Below are 23,633 nucleotides of genomic sequence, written 5' to 3' on the forward strand. Positions count from 1 at the left end.
TTTGGCCTGACATACCCAGCCACGTCACTCTTTTACCAAGTCACTTAGGTCAGGAAAATATTTGTTTTTATAGATAATACAAATGATGCAGAAAACAGGAAAAGCGGATCCAAGATGGCTGCCAATGGGATGGCAGGCTGTAAGATAGTGTGTGAGTGAGAGAATGAAAGGAGAGTGTGTGGAAGTGCGGGGAGTGTCTGCATTTGTGAGTGAAGGACCGCTATATTCCAAGGGACTGCTGGGAACTGCCGGACCAGGCTCCCCTGGCCAGACAGCCTCTACTGCTGCTGAAATCTCTCCCGGCATGGCCGGCTCTGCCGCAGAGACCGAGCCATCTTGAAGTGGAAACTGGCTTTGATAGGAAGTCCAGCCTTATCTTTAACAGGGGAGACCTCGATACCTTCTGGGACCCTACAACCACAACACCCAGGGATCAGCTGCCTCAGCTGCAAACCCACGAACACCAGTACTCCAGCCTCCCCGAGCCTAAATAGTCTGTCAAGGATTAGACAAAGTGGCGCGGAATATGCAGATGAGGAAAAAAGTTGTGAGTCTGCATGCTTACTCTGCCTTTTTTTCTTTTTAAATCATTGCTTTTGATTACTAAGCCCAGTACATAGGATCTTCCACTTAAAAATACTCACAGAGACGACAGGAGAAAGTTGTTTTTATGAAACCTGGGGATCAGAGTGGGGAAAGATGAACAGAAAACCAGCTCTGAGGTAGTTTGTCCCCCCAACCCAGTATTAAGTGCGGCAGGCAAAGCAATCTAAACACTGGGTAGAGGGGCCTTTTAGCCCCGGATATTAATACAGAAACACTGACACCCAGGAGTTGAATCACAAATTGACTCTTGTATAAATACAACTAAAGGCAGGCTGAGAAACAAAGAGATCCCGCCTGCTTGAAAACAGAGTTGTGGCTTATGACACAGAGGAGTGGTGGATCACAGGGAACTTCAATACTGTCCTGACTACCTGACAGGAAACAGACGTGCCAAACAGAACAGTAGAGGAAGTGAACAACCTTCATTACTGCACATTTTTATTTTTTACTTAAGAAACTAAATTTTTTTCTCACTTGATTTTACCATTTTTATTATTATATATCTTTTAAATGTATTTCATTGATTTTTTACAGAGAGGAAGGGTGAGGGACAGAGAGTTAGAAACAACAATGAGAGAGGAACATCGATCAGCTGCCTCCTGCACACCCCCGACTGGGGACGTGCCCGCAACCAAGGTACATGCCATTGACCAGAATCAAATCTGGGACCCTTCAGTCCACAGGCTGATGCTCTATCCACTGAGCCAAAACAGTTAGGCTATATTTTTATTTTTAATTATTATTATGACTATTATCATTTTACCATTTTAAAGTTTTATTTTTTCTTTGTTTTATTTTATTTTATTTTGAGATTAGTGTTCTACATTCTATTTTTATTTTTCCTTTAGCATTATTGTACTCTCTCAATTTTTTATTTTATGCCAACACTCTCTTCTCACTTTTCCCCTTTATTGTCCAGTTTCTCTTACCCTGTTCCTGTTTTAGTTTTCCCCTATCCTTTCTTTTTACCCCCTGTTAAAAAATTGATCTTACTTATGTATCTAATTTCCACTCCCCTGCTCCAAGTCCATACACACTTCTCCCTTTTCTTTCTTCACTACCCAAGTGTTTTTCTCTTCCTTTTTATGTTTCCTTTTGTTTTGTTTTGCTTTTTTCTTTCTCTCTGTCTTGTTGTTGTTGTTGTTTGATTGTTGATTAGTTTGTTTTGTTTGTTTGTCTTCTTTTTTTTTTGCTTCTGTTTTTTCTCTCCTTGCTTGTTATCTTCTTCTACAAATAGCTTAACTAATTCCAATCACCAACTCAGGCCTATCTGCTCTCTCGTCTCCTTTTCCAATAGTTAACAAATACATAGATAGATTAAAGAAGAGAAAAAATTATATATATATTTTTATTTCTTTTGTATATATTTTTAAATATATATTTTCTTTTTCTGTATTTTGTTTTTTACTTTTCTTCTTATACACTCATTCTCTTTCTACCTTCTCTATACTGAATTGTGACTATTTCTCCATTCATTCAATTCCTTGACCTTACCTTCTGGAAATAAGCTCTGCTTCCTCAGATTCATTTGGGTGTTTGTTGTTTGCATTTTTTGATTAGTTGTAATTTTTAAGGAGTTTTCTCCCCATATACATATATTTTCCCCCTTCTTTTTTCTTCTCTTTCTTTTCCCTCTTACATTTTTTCCTTTTCTCAATATAATTTTTGCACTCTTTTTTTTAATCCCCTAATTCTCTATTCTCTGGTGGTCACCTTTATTTGGGCTTATTAGTATCTGAAATACATTTGTGTTTGGTGCCTTCTGCGTTGTGTGTTGTTGTGTTGTATTATGTGCCTTTAAGTCAATACAAGAGAGAGAGAGAGAGCTACATAACCAGACACCCAGAGAGGAGTGGTCATGGGGAGACAAAGAAACAGCCAGAATATGAAAGAAAAAGATGCATCACCAGAAAAGGAAAGTAAATGAAATGGAGGCAAGAAATATGTCAGAGAAAGAATTCAGAGAAATGGTCATAAGGTCACTGAAAAGGATGGAAGACAAATTCAACAATATGTATAAGAACCAAGAGGAAATGAAGAACCAAGAAGAAATGAAAAATGACATGCTGCAATAAAGAACTCAATAGAAAGCATCAACAGTAGACTAGAAGATGCTGAGGACCATATCAGTGAGCTGGAAAACAAGGTAGGAAAAAATACCCAAGCAGAGCAGCATCTAGAAAAAAAACTTAAAAAACAGAAGGAGACCCTAAAGGAGCTTTGAGACAACACAAAACAAAATAATATTCTCCTAAGAGTGGTACCAGAAGGAGAGGAAGAGAAACAAGGAATAGAAAAGCTGTTTGAAGAAATAATGACAGAAAACTCCCCTGATATATGGAAGAAAAAACTCACACAAGTCCAAGAAGCTCAGAGTCCCAATCAAGATGAACCCCAAAAGACCAACACCAAGACCCTTTATAATTAAATTTGCAAACACCAACGACAAAGTAAGAATCTTAAAGGCTGCCAGAGAGAGGCAGAAAGTTACCTACAAAGGATCACCCATCAGACTATTGACTGATTTCTTAACAGAAACACATCAGGCCAGAAGGGAATGGAATGAAATATACAAAGTCATGCAAAGCCAGGGTCTGACCAAGAATACTGTACCCAAGAATACTGTACCCAGCAAGGCTATCAAACAAAATTGAGGATGAAATCAGAAGAATCACAGATAAAAAAGGACTAAAGGCGTTTATTACCACCAAACCAGCAGTACAAGAAATGCTAAAGGATCTGCTGTTAAAAGAAGAAATAATAAGGGAAGAAGGAACACAGGCATAAAGATGAAAATGGTGACAAACAAGTACTTATCAATAATCAATTTATTTTTTTAAATATATTTTATTGATTTTTTAGAGAGAGGAAGGGAGAGGAATAGAGAGTTGGAAATATCGATGAGAGAGAAACATTAATCAGCTGCCTCTTGCACACTACTCACTGGGGATGTGCCCACAACCAAGGTACATGCCCTTGACCGGAATCAAACCTGGGACCCTTGAGTCTGCAGGCTGACACTCTATCCATTGAGCCAAACCTGTTAGGGCAATAATCACTTTAAATGTAAATGGATTAAATGCCCCAATCAAAAACAAAGGGTAGCTGAGTGGATAAGAAAACATGACCCATATATCTGTTCTCTATAGGAAACCCACCTCAGAACAAGGGATTCACACAGACTGATGGTGAAGAGATGGAAAAAGGTTTGTCAGGCGAATGGAAATGAAAAAAAAAGCTGGGGTAGCATTACTTATATCTGAAAAATTAGACCTCAAAGTAAAGGCCATAACAAGAGATAAGGAAAGCCACTTCATAATACTAAAGGGAGCAATTCAACAAGCAGACATAATTCTGGTAAACATATATGCACCCAATACAGGAGCACCCAAATACATAAAACAACTTCTGGAAGATATCAAGGGAGAGATCAATAGCAATACAGTCATAGTAGGGGACTTTAATACCCCACTGACACCACTGGATATATCATCTAAACAAAAAAATCATCAGAGAAACAGCAATCCTAAATGACTCACTGGATCAGATAGACTTACTTGACATCTTCAGATGTCAAAGCCACAGAATATACATTCTTCTCAAGTGCACATGGGTCATTTTCAAAGATAGACCACATGTTGAGACACAGGCAAAGTCTCTTCAAATTCAAGAAGATAGAAATCATATTAAGCTCTCCTCAAATCACAATAAAACTAGAAATCAACTATAATAAAAATAATAAAAAAATCAAACACCTGGAGTCTAAATAGCATGCTATTAAACAATGACTGGGTTACCAAAGAGATCAAAGAAGAAATAAAAAGCATCATGCCAACAAATGACAATGAAAACACAACAATCCAAAATCTATGGGACCCAGTGAAAGAAGTCTTGAGAGAAAATTTCATAGCTCTACAGGCCTATCTCAAAAAACAAGATACAATGGTAATAAATTATCTAGCCCTACAACTCAAAGAGTAAGAAAGAACAACAAGAAAAGCCCAGCGTAAGCAGAAGAAAGGAAATAATAAAGATCAGAGTGGAGATAAATGACATAGAGACCAAAAAAAATAAACAAAAAAACCCCACAAAACAAAAGATCAACGAAACCAAGAGCTGGTTCTTTAAAAGGATAAACAAGACTGATGAACCTCTAGCCAGGCTCACCAAGAAGCAAAGAGAGAGGACCCAAATAAACAAAATCAGAAATGAAAGAGGTGAAGTAACAACCGATCCCACAGAAATACAAACTATTATGAAAAAACTAGAGGCCTGGTGAACAAAAATTAGTGCACTCGGGGGGAGAAGGGGGTCCCTCAGCCCTGCCTGTGCCCTCTCCCAGTCTGGGACCCCTCGGGAGATAACGACCTGCTGGCTTAGGCCTGCTTCTGGGTGGCAGAGGGCAGGCCTAATCCCTAGGTGCAGCCCCTGGTTGGGCTCAGAGCAGGACTGATTGGGGAGTTGGTGCGCCGCCCCCTGTCATGCACAAAGCAGGGCAGATTGGGAGGTTGTGATGCCACCCTCAGTCACGCTCAGGGTAGGGCCGATCAGGGGGTTGGGGTGCCGCCACTCTCACATTCAGGGCAGGGCCAATGGGGAGGTTATGGCTCTACCCCGTCACACACAGAGCAGGGCCCGTGGGGTAGGGGGGTTGGGGTGCCGCACCCTGTCACACACAGAGCCGCAGGGCGATCAGGGGGTTGGGGAGCTCCCCCCTATCAGGCACAGAGCAGGGCCGATCAGGGGGTTGGGGCGCCTTCCCCTGTCAGGAACAGAGCAGGGCCAATAGAGAGGTTGTGGCCCCGCCCCCTGTCACACACAGAGCTGCAGGGCGATCAGGGGGTTTGGGCGCTGCTCCCTGTCACGCTGATCCAGGTGCTGGGAGGCATATTACCCTTTTACTATATAGAATAGAGGCCTGGTGCATGGGTGGGGACTGGCTGATTTGCCCTGAAGGGTGTCCTGGATCAGCGTGGGGGTCCCCACTGGGGTGCCTGGCCAGCCTGGGTGAGGGGATGATGGCTGTTTGCAGCTGGTCACATACCCTTCAGGGTGGGGGTCCCCACTGGGGTGCCTGGCCAGCCTGGATGAGGGGATGAGCGGTGACTAAAGCTCTCAACCGCTCCTTTTTTTTTTTTTTTAATTCTGGGCCAGCTTTAGCTCTGAGTCTCCAGCTCTTAGGCCTCCGCTGTTGAAAGCAGGTATCTGGTTTGTTTCGGTTTTATAATCGAAACAATGTATAACTCCAGCTCTGAGATCCCGGCTCTCTGAAAGCAGGTTTCTGGGGTTTTGTTTAGCTTCTATATTTGTTACAATGTTTCTTAAACTGCAAGCTCAGAGGCTGGCAAGGCCGGCGGGGAACGTTGGTTTCCTCCGTCACTGAAGCAAGCAAGCCTCATGTTAGTTTCAAGCTGCCTGGTTGCCGGCCGCCATCTTGGCTGGCAGTTAATTTGCATATCACCCTGATTAACCAATGGGAAGGGTAGCGGTCGTACGCTAATTACCATGTTTCTCTTTTATTAGATAGGATACTATGAACAACTCTATTCCATCAAACTGGTCAACCTAGATGAAATGGACATATTCTTAGAAAAATACAAGCTTCTAAAACTCAATCAAGAAGAATAAAAAATCCTGAATAAGCCGGTAACTACCGAAGAAATGGAAACAGTGATCAAAAATCTTCCAACAAACAAAAGCCCTGGTCCAGACAGCTTTACAGGGGAGTTTTACCAAGCATTCAAAGAAGAACTAAAACCTATCCTCCTCAGACTATTCCAAAAGTGTTCAAGAGGAAGGCACACTTCCAAGCTCTTTCTATGAAACCAGCATTACCCTAATCCCAAAACCAGATAAAAACACCACAATAAAAGAGAACTACAGGCCAATATCCTTGATTAACATAGATGCTAAAATCCTCAACAAAATTCTAGCAAATTGGATTCAGCATTACATTAGGGAGATCATACACCATGAGCAAGTGGGATTTATTTCAGGGATGCAAGGATGGTACAATACCCGCAAATCAATAAATGTGATACATCACATAAACAAATTGAGAGACAAAAATCACAAAATCATATCAATCGATGCAGAAAAAGAATTTGACAAAATCCAACACCCTTTCTTGATAAAAACTCTCTGCAAAGTGGGAATAGAAGGATCATACCTCAACATAATAAAAGCCCTATATGACAAACGTACAGCCAACACCAAACTCAATGGGCAAAAACTAAACACATTTCCCCTAAGAACAGGAACAAGAGAGGGATGCCCACTTTCACCACTCCTGTTCAACGTAGTGCTAGAAGTACTAGCCATAGCAATCAGACAAGAAGAAAAAATAAAATACATCCAAATTGGAAAAGAAGTAAAACTGTCCTTATTCGCAGATGACATGAACCCCAAAGAGTCCATCAAAAAACTATTAGGCCTAATAAATAAAATTGGCAATGTAGCAGGATACAAAATTAACACCCAGAAATCTATGGCCTTTTTATACACCAATAATGAACTCACAGAAAGAGAAACTAAACAAACAATCCCATTTATCATTGCAACAAAAATAAATTAAGATACCTAGGAATAACCTTAACTAAGGATGTAAAAGACCTGTACTCAGAAAACTATAGGACATTGGAAAAGAGATAGAGAAAGACAAACAGATGGAAGAACATACTGTGTTCATGGATTGATAGAATCAACATCATTAAAATGTCCATGGTACCCAAAGCTATCTACAGATTCAATGCAATCCCTATTAAAATACCAATGGCATATTTCAAAGATCTAAACCAAACCCTCCAAATATTCATCTGGAATAAAAAAAAGACCCAAAATAGCCACAGCTTTCCTGAGAAAGAAGAACAAAGTTGGAGGGATCACAATACCAGATATCAAGCTATATTTACAAAGCCACAGCTCTCAAAACTGCGTGGTACTGGCACAAGAACAGACATATAGACCAATGGAACAGAACAGAGAACTTAGAAATCGACCCAAGTCATTATGCTCAATTAATATTTGACAAAGGAGGCAAGAGCATACAATGGAGTCAAGACAGTCTCTTTAATAAATGGTGCTGAGAAATTTGGTCAGATACATGCAAAAAACTGAAACTAGATCACCAACTTACACCCTACACAAAAACAAACTCAAAATGGCTAAAGGAGTTGAATGTGAGACGGGAAATCATAAAAATCCTACAAGACTCCATAGGTAGCAAAATAACAGACATATGCCATAGCAATATCTTTACAGACACAGCTCCTAGGGCAATGGAAACTAAGGAGAAAATAAGCAAATGGGACTACATCAAAATTAAAAGCTTCTGCACAGCAAAAGAAACCAACAAAACAAGAAAGCCCACTGCATGGGAGAACATATTTTCCAATTATATTTCCTATAAGAGTTTAATCTCCAAAATTTACAGGGAACTCATACAAAGGAAGATAAATGATCCAATCAAAAAATGGGCAAAGGATCTAAATAGACACTTATCGAAGAGGATATACAGAAAGCCTAGAGACATATGAAAACATGTACAAAGGCACTAATCATCTGAGAGATGCAAATCAAAACAACAATAAGATACCATCTCACCCCTGTCAGAATGACTGTCATCAACAAATCAACAAACGACAAGTGCTGGCAAGGATGTGGAGAAAAAGGAACCATCGTGCACTGCTGGTGGGAATGCAGACTGGTGCAGCCACTGTGGAAAGCAGTATGGAACTTCCTCAAAAAACTAAGAATGGAACTCCTATTTGACCCAGTGATCCCACTTCTAGGAATATATCCCAAGAAACCAGAAACACCAGTCAGAAAGGATATATGCATCCCTATGTTCATAGCAGCACAATTCACCATAGCTAAGATTTGGAAACAGCCTAAGTGCCCATCAGCAGATGAGTGGATTAGAAAACTGTGGCACATCTACACAATGGAATACTATGCTGCTATAAAAAAGAAGAAACTTTTACCATTTGCAACAGCATGGATGGGACTGGAGAACATTTGTCTTGTGCACCAAAAGGTAGCAGGTTTGATTCCCAGTCAGGGCAGATACCCAAGTTACAGGTTTGATCCCTAGTCAGGGTGCAAAAGGGAGGCAACCGATCAATGTTTCTCTCTCACTTCAATGTTTCTCTCTCTCCATTCCTCTCTGTAAAATCAATTTTTAAAAAGAAGACAGATTTCTTAATCCTCGGGGAAAGATGACTAGTGACTTAATACTTTTTCTGTAAGTAGATGAAGTCCCTAAAAGATGATCTCATGTCGGCTAGTTCCATTTTACAGGGGTCGCCTAAGACTATCGGAAAACACATATATAATTAAATAATGTTTTTGTGATTAATCACTATGCTTTAATTATGTTCTATTTGTAACAATGAAATTGGGGGTCACCACAACATGAGGAACTGTATTAAAGGGTTGCGGCATTAGGAAGGTTGAGAATCACTGTATGAAATAAGTCAGTTGGAGAAAGATAAATATCACATGATCTCACTCATATGTGGGATATAATGATCAACATAATTTGATGAACAAGAATAGATCCAGAAACAAATGGTAGGGTAGGGTAGGGTTAGAGAGCAACCAAAGGACTTGTATGCATGCATATTAGCATAACCAATGGACACAGATACTGGGGCTGTGGGGGCTTGCCCGGGTGGGAATGGCTGGGGAGGGGGGGTCATTTGGGGGAAAAAGGAGACATATTTAAAACTTTAGACAATAAATAAATAAATAGAAAATATAAATAAATTAAAAAAACAACAGGAAAAGTGTGCTGGAGCCTGGCGTGGGAGAGGAGTAGTGTGCGGAAGACAGCTGCCACTGCCTGTGGGGAAGCTGCTCTGACTGTGGCTGCATCACATCTTGGAGCGGAGGGCAGGTGTTTGGTGCTCAATCCCCTGTATGAGGGAGAGTTGTGCGAGTGTTTGTGGCATCGCAGGGAAGCTCTCTTAGCCTATGGTGCCCCGCTTGTCGTGATTCAGGGCAGCGCAGGCCTTTGCAGACCATTCTTGGGACAATCTGGTGCGTGGACTCTGCTAGGTCATCGCAAGATTTCCGGGTCCCCATATTGCTTCACATTCTGTTCTGTGCAGACTGTTTTTGGAGAATGTTTTGCAATTTTACTTTCTTTTGAGCAGACTCTTGAATGAGTACTAGTTCCTCTTACAGCACCAGGATGCTCCTGGTGCGCCCTGTACTCCTTTCAGAAGTGTGACCCTTGCAGTTCCCTGAGGTCAGCCTCCTTTGGGCTATAAATCAACAATGGAAAAAAAAAAAAAAGTGGAATAAGCCCTGCTAAGAGAGTTCTTCAAAATAGTCAGGAGGCTCTTAGGGAAGTGGGGCCTATCACGTCTTGTGCTTTAATTTTCAGAGCTACTAAGTTGCTAAACCCGTTGTTAAGCTGAGTTCAAAGCATCCTGGAGCTGCCCTGCCTGGTAGCTCAGTTGATTAGAGCGTCCTCCCTGGGATTCTCTCTCTCAAAATCAATAAAAAATAAAAATAAATAAAAAACCAAACCATCCCGGATCCATAAACATCCTGGCACATGTCCATCTTGTAGTTTCACTTTGTGGTTTTTGCCTTTATAATCCCTGCCTTTTCATGTTCTCTTTGAAGAATAGTTTGGGTTGCTGCCTGATCTGAGTCCTCAAGATTCTAATCTTTAAGACCCCAAAGTAAACTTTAAAAATGTTTTACAGCTACAGATCTTTATTGGCTAATAAAATAGATCTAGCTGGATCCCCACTTCCTCCTTTGGAATGAAAATGAAAGTTTTCTCTTACTCCACCTGTGTCCTGGCTAGCCTTATGTAGGAACTTGTTACCTTCTTCTCCAAAATCTGGCAGGCAGTTAGGAACAGCTTCTGAGCTAGAGACAGGCTGGTAGAAAGGTCAGAACTGAATGCTTTGGAGACAGGGAGGGCGAGTGCACAGAGCAGGCACAGCTTGGTTGGGGAACAGGAGGCCTTCCACAGCCTCTGAGATGAGCCTTTGCAGCCTCAGTGGCCCTAGCATTTCTTTTCAAATCCATTTTGGATAAAGCAACAGGGTAGAATCTAAATTTAAACTTAAACGTAAACATCTTTATCTTTCAGTGCATTTGGGGTCACTAGGCCTGGAGGAGGGGAAAGGTCAGCCGGAAACGATTCGTGGCAAGATTTTCAACTGTTTGTAACATATTTTCAATACCTGCTTCTCATTAGCAATGACAAAATCCAGCCACGCCTTGACTAAAATTCCTTCTGCCAAGCACTCTTTTCTCCCCTCCCCCATCTCTGCTTTATTTCTAAAAGCATGTTCAAACACTTACCAGGAAATCTGATACATATGGGTTGGATTATCTACACTTAACTCACAAAAGCTGCCTTTTTGTAAGAGCTATCCCATTACCAAGTGTCTCAGAACAATAAAATGTTTTTCTAAGGAAAAGTGATAACTGAATTCCCCAAATAATCTGCACTCACTCTCTCCCTTACCTAAAATTTCATTCAATTTCACCGGGATTTATGAAAATGTTTAATAGGTTTCAGGTACATATTGGGGTAGGTACCTAGGGGTACAAAGACAAGGCTATCTGGTTCCTGCTCTCCAGCGGTTTATTGGTCTAATGAGGGACCAAGAAATGTATGATGATGATACTATTATTAAGTCCGTAGCATGTTCCTGGCTCATGTGACAAAAGAAGCCACCAGGTGCAGATGAACTTCAATCAGTTGAGACTGGGTGACCTGCTGAAGGTCCCACTGTGAGTCAGAGGCTGAGCCACCCTTTGAAGCCTAGCCTGCCTTCACATCCACCTACTGCTCACCATCAGTGAGTCACGCGGTGCACCTGGAAGCCACCTTGGTGGCCCAAGAACTTTGCCAGACCCACCCCTGCCTGACTTTGTTTTTCCCTTTACCCCACCTTCTTCCTTCTCATACTCAGTATTCAGAGTTCCAGACATTGCCCTCCTGATGGCTTCTCATACCTCTGTAGGACACCTCACAGGTCAGGTGACATCTGGTTCTGCAGGTTTTAAAATCATCAACTCCAGAGAAATCAGCTCTATCCTGCCAGGCAGGTTTTTGACAAATGACAGACCAAACACCCAGGTCTCTCCCAGCACTACAACACTTGGGGCTAAAAATATGAAGGAATGATGGGAAGTGTTTACAATAGTCCTACCAGAAGCCCAGCAATGTGTTCAAGGAAAAACACACTGAACCACCCGTAGTCAGCTGTTGACGACAGGGAGAGAAACTTCCTTAAAAAACAGATTTTTAGTAGATACCACATGGTGGTTTCTCCTAAAAAGGGGAGCCACCCAGAGTCATAGATCAATTACTTCCGTTGGTTGGGCATAAAGTTCTGCTGCACTGTTCCTGAGGGACCCAGGGCCTGGAGGAGCTGGTCTCCGGGTTCACCTAGGGCTAGGCATTTCCAGAGCTCTGCTCTGAGCTGGTCAGAGCAGCAATGCCCAGAATGACCTGACATGTGGCTGGAGCTACAAATGTTTGCCTGAATTGGCATGTGGCCAATCTAGGTTCAGAACAGACTTCACAGAGCACTTTGCAAGTTCTGCAGCCCTCCAGAAGTGGGACTTGGAGCTGCTTCAGGTGATCTTTTTGGTTCTAAGCTCTCACTCCTCTACTTTCCCCTGCCTCTTGAGATAGATAGGGACAGACAAGCAACCCGAAAGAAAATCTCTGCAGTAAAAACTGAAACATTTGTGGATGTCCTGGGCATACACAGCCTTGTTTTCCCTTCCAACTATGGCATCCTGGGAAGTTTGTGATTGGTTCTCAATTTCTGTCGATCAAACCCAAATCCACCTCTGCAAATGTATAGCCTGGCAAAAAGGCACGGTGTTCTGGACCAGGTGCTGATCAAATATGTCAGCAGAAAAAGGCTAAACACAAAAGACCACATGTATATGAATTATCCAAAACAGGCTAAAATAGAGGCAGAAAGTAGACTAGTGGCTGCCTAAGGCCACGAGGTGTGGGGAGGTGCAGGGATTGGGGGTTAGGCAAAGGGTGTTGGGTATCTTCTTAGGGTAATAAAAATGTTCTAAAATGGATTATAGTGGTGGTGGATGGAATATTGTGGGCACAGACTAAAATTATACACTTTAAAATGGCTGAGCTTTATAGTATATAAAAGATATCAATAAAAAATAAATGTGGCAGCAAAACTGAAAGAAACAAAATCAAAGCCAAGAGGCCCCATGCCTCTCTCCTCATTAGGAAAGTCCCTGGGTTTTCTGTGTTTTGGGCTCAGCCAGAAGCTACAGACTATGTGGGAGGAAAACGTAAAACACACAATGATAGCCTACTGCTCCCTGTACTGGCCTTTGCAGCTTCGTTCCTTCAGTCATAACTCTGGGTTTTCAAGGAAGCTGCTAAATGTTTGCCTGAATTAATTCACCTCCCAAATTGCAGAGCAGTACATCTATATATGTCTCATTTGACATCTTTCCTTTTTATTGTTGACAATATTACAGAATAGTAGCCTGGTGCATGAAATTCATGCACATTAAAAGGGAATTAATTACCCTAACTGGTTTGGCTCAGTGGATAGACCATTGGCCTGCGGACTCAAGGGTCCCGGGTTCGGTTCCGGTCAAGGGCATGTACCTTGGTTGTGGGCGCATCCCCAGTGGGGAGTGTGCAGGAGGCAGCTGATTGATGTTTCTCTCTCATTGATGTTTCTAACTCTCAATTCTGTCACCAACAATGGCTTCCTTTGGCTTCAGAGGTACTTTGTTCCAATAGTTGGTCTTTAAACATATTCTCTCCTCCCTGCTTTCAGGGTCCAGGGTGCAAGTGAATAGGATTGCTAGCTGGCAGGCCCCTGCAGCAAACTGGCCACCTGTCGATTCTGTGAGGAAAGGGGCTCCCTCCACCCTCCTGTCAGGGTCTGGGTTGCAGGTGAATGGGGTTCCTGGCTGGCAGGCCACTGACAGCAAGCTATCCAACAGCGGATTCTGTGAGGAATGGGGCTACCTCCTTTCTACTGTCAGGGTCTGGTTTGAAGGCCGGCCATGCCCCCTGTTGGGCCAGATCCAGAGTTCTACCACTCCATGGCCTCCACCTCAGCAACCCAGGACTGACTGCTGCTGGGAGCTCCTGGTGCTCTGAGGGTGGGTTCTTCCCTCAGGCCACACTGGAAACAGCTGGGGAGGATGCAGCCCTTGACAAAATGACCCAGGATTCAATGGGTCCATGCTCCAAGGGCAAGTTCCTGCCTCAAACCCCACCCTTGCTGGAAACAGCTCTGGGAAACAGCTTGGGGAGGGCACAGCCCTTGGCAAAGCGACCCAGGATTCAATGGGTCCATGCTCTGAGGGTGGGTTCCTGCTTCAAACCCTGCCCTCACCGGAAACAGCTCCGGGAAACAGCTCAGGGGAGGGCACAGCCATTGCCAAGACACCCCCTGCAGGACTGACTTCCTTCTGCTTGGTCGCACCGGTTGTTGTCGTGATGAACACCACCCATGGTTTTTATATAAGTAGATACCCCTGGTTCCGACCCCCCTTTTTAACCCCTGTCCAGCCCCCACCACCATTCTCCAAGCCTTCACTCTCTGTTCTTTGTGCCCGTGAATTATGCGTATTTGTTCTTTGGCTACTCTCTTCCCCTTCTTTTATTTAGTCCCCTTCACCCCCACCCCCCCACCCCCCCAAACCTCTGTCAGACTGTTTCATGTATCCATGCCTCTGGTTCAATTTTGTTTGTCAGTTTATTTTGTTCATTAGCTCCCACATATGAGTGTGATCATGTGATACCTTTCTCTGACTGGCTTATTTTGCTGAGCATAATAGTCTCCAGGTCCTCCATGTTGTTGCAAAGAGAAGAGTCCCTTCTTTTTTACAGCCACATAGTATTCCATTGTATAAATGTACCACAGCTTTTTAATCCACTCATCTACTGATGGACACTTTGACTGTTTCCAGATCTTGGCTATTGTAAATAATTCTGCTATGAACATAAAGGTGCATATATTCTTTCTGATTGGTGTTCTGAGATTCTTAGGATGTATTCCCAGAGGCGGGATCCCTGGGTCAAAATGCAGTTCCATTTTTAATTTTTTGAGGAAACTCCATATTGTTTTCCACAGTGGCTGCACCAGTCTGCCAACTCACCAACAGTGCACTAGGGTTCTTTTTTGCACATCCTTGCCATCACTTGTTGTTTGTTGACTTATTGATGGCAGTCATTCTAGCAAGTATGAGGTGATATCTCACTATAGTCTAATTTGCATCTCTCTGATGATTAGTGACCTTGAGCATTTTTCATATGTCTTCTTTATATACTTTGGAAATTAACTCTTTATCAGATATATCATTGGCAAATATGTTTTCCCATGCAGTGAATTCCTTTTCCATCTTGTTGATGGTTTCTTTTGCTGTACAGAAGTTTTTTAGTTTGATGTAGTTGTGTTTATTTTTTCCTTTGTTTCCCTAAGATATACATTGGTAAAAATACTGCTATGTGCCCTGGCTGGTGTTTCTCACTAGTTAGAGCATTGGCCAGTGCACCAAAGTGTCATGAGTTTGATTCCACATCAAAAGCATAGACCTGGGTTTCAGGTTCAATCCCCGGCCCCAGTTGGGGCATATTTGGAGATAAGCAATGGATGTTTCTCTCTGTATCTATCTCCCCTCCCTCCCTCCCTCCCTCCCTCCCTCTCTCTCTTCCATTCTTTAAAAATTAATGGGAAAAATATCTTCAGTTGAGGAGCATATATATACACTAGAGGCCCGGTGCATGAAAATTCATGCACTGGAGGGGGTGTCCCTCAGCCCAGCCTGCCCCTTCTCACAGTCCGGGAGCCCTCAGGGGCGGAAGGCGACCTGGCGATCAGGGAAAGGCAACACCCCCATCACACCTCTGCTGCTGCCACTGCCGGCAGTGCAAGCCTCAGCCAGCCCTGGTTACCTGTGCCTCAGGCCGGTCCTGGGTGGCTGGGGGGCTGAGGGGACTGGGGGACTCAGGAGGCAGGCACGTGGCAAGGCCAGGCCCACCAGGCCTTGCTATGTACCTGCCGCCCCGGCAGGGCTGAGGCAACTGGGTGCCACCATCTTGTGGCTGTGGGCGCCGCCATCTTTGAGGGTGTGACAGTCAATTAGTATATTCCCTCCTTATTGGCTGTGGTCACTGCCATCTTTGAGAACGGGGCAATCAATTAGCATATTCCCTCTCTATTAGATAGAACATATATATATATATATTTACACACACACACACCTATATGTCTCTCTCTCTCTCAATACATACATATACATCTACACTAATAAAAGAGAAACATGGTAATTAGTGTCACTCTGCTATCCTTCCCATTGGCTAATCTCCCTGTCACTCACAGAGTAGGGCCGAGATATGCAAATTAACTGGCAGCCAAGATGGCGGCCGGCAGCCAGGCAGCTGATGCGAACAGGGAGGCTTGCTTGCTTCAGTGATGGAGAACTCCAACGTTCCCCGCCTGACTTGCCAGCCTCTCAGCTGCAACTCTAAGCAACTATGTTGCTAATAAAGAAGCTAAAAAAAACCCAGAAACCTGCTTTACTCAGCGGAGCTTCAGCCAGCCGGACCGCAACATTGTATCAAATACAGACAGTAAACAAAGGCCAGAAACCTGTTTTCAGCAGCCTCAGAGCTAAAGCTGGCCCAGAATAAAAAAAGAAAAAAAGGAGTGGTTGGGAGCTTCAGTCCCAGCCTGAAAACAGCCTTAACCCCCCAGACAGACTGGCCAGGCACCCCAGTGGGCACCCCCACCCTGAAGGGTGTGTGACCAGCTGCAAACAGCCATCATCCCCTCACCCAGGCTGGCCAGGCACCCTAGTGGGGACCCCCATGCTGATCCAGGACACCCTTAAGGGCAAACCAGCCAGCCCCACCCATGCACCAGGCCTCTACCTTATGTAGTAAAAGGGTAATATGCCTCCCAGCACCGGGATCAGCGGAGCCCCGAGGCCTCCCGGCACCGGCACCGGGATGAGCGTGACAGGGGGCAGCGCCCAAACCCCCTGATCGCCCTGCAGCTCTGTGTGTGACAGGGTGCGGCACCCCAACCCCCCCACCCCCATGGGCCCTGCTCTGTGTGTGATGGGGTAGAGCCTTAACCTCCCCATTGGCCCTGCCCTGAGTGTGACAGTGGCGGCGCCCCAACCCCCTGATCAACCCTGCTCTGTGGGTGATAGAGGGCGGTGCCCCAACCCCCTGATCCACCCTGTCCTGAGTGTGACAGGGGGCGGTGCCCAAACTCCCCTATCGGCCCTACTCTGTGAATGACAGGGGGGAGCTCCTCAACCCCCTGATCGGCCCTGCTCTGTGCATGACAGGGGGGAGCTCCCCAAGCCCCTGATTGACCCTGCTCTGTGCATGACAGGGTATGGAGCCCCAACCCCCCTGATAGGCCCTGCTCTGTGCGTGACAGAGGGTGGCGCCGCAACCTCCCCATTGACCCTGCCTTGAGTGTGACTGAGGGTGGCATCACAACCTCCCAATTTGCCCTGCTCTGTGCATGACAGGGGAAGGTGCCCCAACTCCCCAATCAGCCCTGCTCTGAGCCCGACCAGGGGCTGCACCTAGGGATTGGGCCTGCCCTCTGCCACCCGGGAGCAGGCCTAAGCCAGCAGGTCGTTATCTCCCGAGGGGTCCCAGACTGGGAGAGGTCACAGGCCGGTCTGAGGGACCCCCCTTACCCCGAGTGCACAAATTTTTGTGCACCGGGCCTCTAGTATATATATAAATTGCTATGCTAGATGTCTGAGATTTTATTGCCTATGATTTCTTCTAGAATTTTTATGGTTTTGCAACTTGCATTTAATTTTTTATCCATTTTGAGTTTATTCTTATGTATGGTGTAAATTGGTAGTTTGTTTCATTTTTTTGCATGTACCTGTTTAATTTTTCCAACACCACTTATTAAAGAGACTGTTTTTACTCATTGTATGCTCTTGCTTCCTTTGTCAAATATTAATTGTCCATAAAGGCATGGGTTGATTTCTGGGCTTTCTGTTTTGTTCCATTGATCTATATGCCTGTTCTTGTGCCAGTACCAAGCTATTTTGATTACAATGGCTTTGTAGTATAGCTTGACATTGGTATTGTGATCCATCCAACTTTGTTTTTCTTCCTCAAGATTTCTGAGGCTATTTGGGATCTTTTTTTCATACCATAATTTTTTGGAATATTTGTTTGAGATCTATGAAATATGCCATTGGTATTTTTATAGGAATTGCATTGAATCTAAAGATTGCCTTGATAGTATGGACATTTTTATGATGTTAATTCTTCTAGTTCATGAGTACAGTATATGCCTCCACTTGTTTGTATCATCCTCTATTTCCTTCTTCAATGTCCTATATTTTCTGAGTACAGGTCTATTACCTCCATTGTTAAGTTTATTCCTAGGTACATTAGCTTGTTGTTGTTGCAATAGTATAGTAAATGGGATTGTTTTCTAGTGTATCTTTTTGATAGTTCATTATTGGTGTATAATAATGCTGATTTCTGGTTATTAATTTTGTATCCTGCTACTTTGCCAAATTCATTTATTAGGTCTAATAGTTTTTAGCTGGAGTCCTGTGTGTTTTCTATGTACATAACATGTCATTTGCAAATAATGACATATTTACCTGGTACTTTCTCCTTTCTAATTTAGATACCTTTTATTTTTTTCTTCTTGTCCGATTGCTGTGGCTAGGACTTCCAGTACTATGTTGAGTAAGAGTGGTGAAAGCGGACATCCCTGCCTTGATCCTGTTCTTGGGGGAAATGGTTTTAGTTTTTGCCCATTGAGTATGATGTTGGCTGTAGGTTTGTCATAAATGGCCTTTATTATGTTGAGGTATGACCCCCTCTATTCCCACTTTTATCAAAAATGGTGCTGAATTTTATTGAATGCTTTTTCTGCCTCTATTAATATGATCATGTGATTTTTATCTTTCATTTTGTTTATGTGATGTATCACATTTATTGATTTGCAAATATTGTACCAACCTTGCATCCCTGGAATAAATCCCACTTGATCATGATGTATGATCTTTTTAATTTATTGCTGGATCTGATTTGCTAATATTTTGTTTAGTACCTTTGCATCTATGTTTTTTAGGGATATTAGCCTATAATTTTCTTTCTTTCTTACAGTCTTTATCTGGTTTTAGAATTAGGCTAAAGCTAGTCTTGTAAAAAGAGCTTGGAAGACTTCCCTCCTCTTGAATTTTTTGGAGTAGTTTGAAGAAGGTAGGTGTTAGTTGTTCTTTGACAGTTTGGTAAAACTGGCCTGTGAAGCCATCCAGTACAGGACTTCTGTTTTTTGGGAATTTTTTATTACCACTTTAATTTCATTAGTTATTATTGGTCTCTTCAGGTTTTCTGATCCTTCCTAATATAGCTGTTCATAGTATTTTATTACTATCTTGTGTATTTCTGTAATACTTCTATTACTTCTTTAAAATTGAAGGTGAAATAAAGCACTTCACCTTCTATTACTTCTATTCTTTCATTTCTGATTTTATTTATTGGGGTACTCTTTCTTTGTTTCTTGATGAGTCTGGCAAATTGTTCATTAATCTTGTTTATCTTTTCAAAGAACCAGGAATTGGTTTCACTGATCTTTTGTTTGTGTGTGTGTGTGTGTGTGTGTTTAGTCTCTATGCCACTTATATCTGCTCTGATCTTTATTATTTACTTCTTCTACTTAATCTGGGCTTTGTTTGTTGTTCTTTTTCTGGTTCTTTTAATTGTAGGGTTAGATTGCATATTTGAAAATTTTTTTGTTTCTTGAGGTAAACCTGTAATGTTATGAAATTCCCCTCTCATGACCACTTTCACTGTGTCTCATAGATTTGGAGTTGTTGTGTCTTCATTTTCATTTGTTTCTAAGTAATTTTCTATTTCTTCCTTGATCTCATTGGTAACCGATTCATTGTTTAATGACATGCTATTTAGCCTCTCCATGTTTGAATGTTTTTGAGGTTTTTTATTGTAGGTTTTTTTTGTAGTTTTATGCAATTGTGATCCAAGAAGATGCTTGATATGATTTCAATCTTTTTGAATTTGTTAGTTTGTGTCCTGACATGTGGTCTATGTTTGAGAATGTTGCATGTGCTGCTTTGGGATGTAATATTCTGCAAATATCAATTAAATCCATCTGATCTAGTGTGTTGTTTAAGATCACTGTTTCCTTGTTGTTTTTTTGTCTGGAAGATCTAGTCTGATGTCAGTGGGGTGTTAAAGTCCCCTACTATGACTGTATTGCTGTCAATATTTCTTATAAAGAGTCTTTTAAAAATATATTTAGGTCCTACTATATTGGGTGCCTATATGTTTACAAGAGTTATATTTTCTTGTTGGATTGATCCTTTCAGTATTATGTAGTGACCTTCTTTGTCTCTTTTATGGCCTTTGTTTTGAAGTCTATTTTGTCAGATATTAATATTGCTACTCCACTTTTTTCATTTCCATTTGCATGGAATATATTTTTACATTCCTTCACTTTCAGTCTGTTTGATTCCTTTTTTTTGAGTTTCATCTTTTGTAGATAGTATATATATGGGTCATGTTTTGTTATCCATTCAGCTATCCTATGTCTTTTGATTGGAGCATTTAATCCCTTTGCATTTAAAGTGATTACTGATAGATGAAAATTTATTGCCATTTTATTCTTTTTATCTATGTTCCTCTCTCTCTCTCTCTCTCTCTCTCTTCCTTCTTCTTCTTCTTCTTCTTCTTCTTCTTCTTCTTCTTCTTCTTCTTCTTCTTCTTCTTCTTCTCCTCCTCCTTCAAGCAGTCCCTTTAACACAGTGGTTCTCAACCTTCCTAATGCCATGACCCTTTAATACAGCTTCTCATGTTGTGGTGACTCCCAATCTCATTGTTACAAATTGAACATAATTAAAGCATAGTGATTAATCACAAAAACAATATGTAATTATATATGTGTTTTCTGATGGTCTTAGGCGACCCCTGTGAAAGGGTCATTATACCCCCAAAGGGGTCGCAACCCACAGGTTGAGAACCACTGCTTTAAGACTTATTGCAATGCTGATTTGATGGTAATGTACTTTAGCTTTTTAAAAAATTTTTGGTCCGGGAAGTGCTTTATTTCACCTTCAATTTTAAATGATAGCCTTGCTGGATAGAATAGTCTTGGATTCAGGTTCTTGCTTTTCATTACTTTGAATATTTCATGCCAATCCCTTTGTCCTGAAGTGCTTCTGTTGAGAAATTAGTGGACAGCCTAATGGGAACTCCCTTGTAGGTAACTTTCTGTCTCTCACTTGCTGCCCTTAAGATTCTTTCTTTTTATTTAATGTTTGCCATTTTAATTATGATGTTTCTTAGTGTGTGGGTCTTTAGGTTCATCTTGATTGGGGCTTTCTGTGCTTCATGAACTTGTGTGACTTTTCTCTTCACCAGGTTAGGAAAGTTTTCTGTCATTATTTCTTCAACCAGATTCTCTATTCCTTGCTTATTTTCTACTCCTTCTGGAACCCCTATGATGCAGATGTTGTCACATTTCATGCTTTCCCAAAGTTTACTTAAACTATCCACATTCTTTTAAATTACTTTTCCTTTTTGCTGTTCTAATTGGGTAATTTTTTTCTACCTTGTCTTCCAAATCATGGATTTGATTTTCTACTTAATACAACCTACTTTTAATTCCTTCCAGTGTATTCTTGATGTCAGATATCATATTGTTCTTTCTGACTGTTTTTTTTTTATTCATGGTTTCTATTTTCTTGTTCATGCTGTTGTAGTTCCCACTAAGTTCCTTATAATTCTCATTAAGTTCCTTGAGTATCCTTATAACTGTTACTTTCAATTCTATATCTGATAAATTACTTGCCTCCCATTTCATTTAGCTCTTTTTCTGGAGATTCCCCCTGTTCTTTCATTTGGGGTCTGTTTTTATGTTTCTACATTTTAGCTGTCTCTTTGTGTTTGCTTCTATGTATAAGATAGATATGCTATGACTCCCAGTCTTTGTGGGGTGGTCTTATTAGTAGGTGTCCTGTGGGGCCCACTAGTGCAGTTTCATTGATCTCCAGAATTGTATGATATAGGAATGTCCTTTGTGTGTATTATGTGGGCCCTCTGTTGTAATTGGATCTTGATCACTGTTGGCCTATTTGTGTCTGGGATCCACCCTCAGGGTAGCTCACTGTGAGGCTTACGTCCAACCACATCATGCAAGTTGTTATACAGGTGCTGATAGAACAGTCTCGATGTGGCTTCTGCAGTGTGTGGTCAAAAGTTTCCTCTTCAGATAGTCTACAGTTAGTATTTCAAGTTAATTGTTCCCCAATTTAGCTGTAACTTCCAGTTTGGTGTAGGAGGTGTTGTAAACAAGATCCATGGTTACTCTGTCACCAACTTGAATCGCTCTCTCATTTGGCAACCTTTAACTACTGTTATTCATTCAACACATTTATTGAGGGCCAACTATGAGCTAGGCATTGTTCTTAGCAGTTAGAATACATCACATGTTTACATGATGGCACTCCCATTTTGGTAAAAAAAAAGACAGAAATAAAAGCAGTCAACATTAAAAAAATATAAGTAAATCATGTGGCATATTATAAAGTAACTAGAGGCCCGGTGCACAGAGTAGGGCCGATAGGGGAGTTAGGGCACCGCCCCCTGTCACACACAGAGCAGGGCAGATCAGGGGGTTGGGGCACCGCCATTGTCACACTCAGGGCAGGGCCGATGGGGAGGTTATGGCTCTACCCCATCACACACAGAGCAGGGCCCGTGGAGGGGGGGTTGGGGTACCGCCCTCTATCACCCACAGAGCAGGGCCGATCAGGGGGTTGGGGAGCCGCCACTCTCACACTCAGGGCAGGGCCGATGGGGAGGTTATGGCTTTACCCCATCACACACAGAGCAGGGCCCGAGCGGGGGGGGGGGGGGGGGGTTGGGGCGCCGCACCCTGTCACACACAGAGCAGGGCTGATCAGGGGGTTGGGTCGCTTTCCCCTGTCACGAACAGAGCAGGGTGGATAGGGAGGTTGTGGCCCCGCCCCCTGTCACACACAGAGCCACAGGGCAATCAGGGGGTTTGGGCGCTGCCCCATGTCACACTGACCCCAGTGCCGGGAGGCCTCGCGGCTCCCCTGATCCCGGTGCTGGGAGGCATATTACCCTTTTATTATATAGGATAGAGGCCTGGTGCATGGGTGGGGGCTGGCTGGTTTGCCCTGAAGGGTGTCCTGGATCAGGGTGGGGGTCCCGCTTGGGTTCCTGGCCAATCTGGATGAGGGGATGATGGCTGTTTGCAGCTGGTCACACACCCTTCAGGGTGGGGGTCCCCACTGGGGTGCCTGGCCAGTCTGGGTGAGGGGCTGAGGGCTGTTTTCAGGCTGGCAGGTGACTGAAGCTCCCAACCACTCCTTTTTTTCTTTTTTTTTTCTTTTTATTCTGGGCCAGCTTTAGCTTTGAGGCTTGGCTCCAGCTCTTAGGCCTCCACTGCTCAAAGCAGGTTTCTGGCCTTTGTTTACCTTCTGTATTTGAAACTATGTTGTGATCCTGCTGGCTGAAGCCCGGCGGACTAAAGCAGGTTTCTGGGGTTTTGTTTAGCTTCTATATTTGCAACATAGTTGCTTAGAGTTGCAGCTCAGAGGCCGGCAGCGGCAGGCGGGGAACGTTGGAGTCCTCTGTCACTGAAGCAAGCAAGCCTCATGTTAGTTTCAAGCTGCCTGGCTGCTGGCCGCCATCTTGGCTGGCAGTTAATTTGCATATCATCCTGATTAGCCAATGGGAAGGGTAGCGGTCGTACACTAATTACCATGTTTCTCTTTTATTAGATAGGATTATAAACTGTCTTTGCCAGAGGATTTATTTTATGTGTCCTGGGCCCTGTCTTCAGAAGGCTTACATTTTAGTGAGAGACAAGACAAGAAAACATAAAAGAACAGTGAAATAAATACCAGATTCAGTTCAGACAAGGAGTTCTTGAGGAAAACCAAAGAGAGGGACATCACTGAGGAACTATGAAAAAGTGTCAGGAAAACCCCTA

Source organism: Myotis nattereri, assembly GCF_964212035.1.
Source record: "Myotis nattereri genome assembly, chromosome: 3".
In the NCBI taxonomy this organism is placed as follows: Eukaryota; Metazoa; Chordata; class Mammalia; order Chiroptera; family Vespertilionidae; genus Myotis; species Myotis nattereri.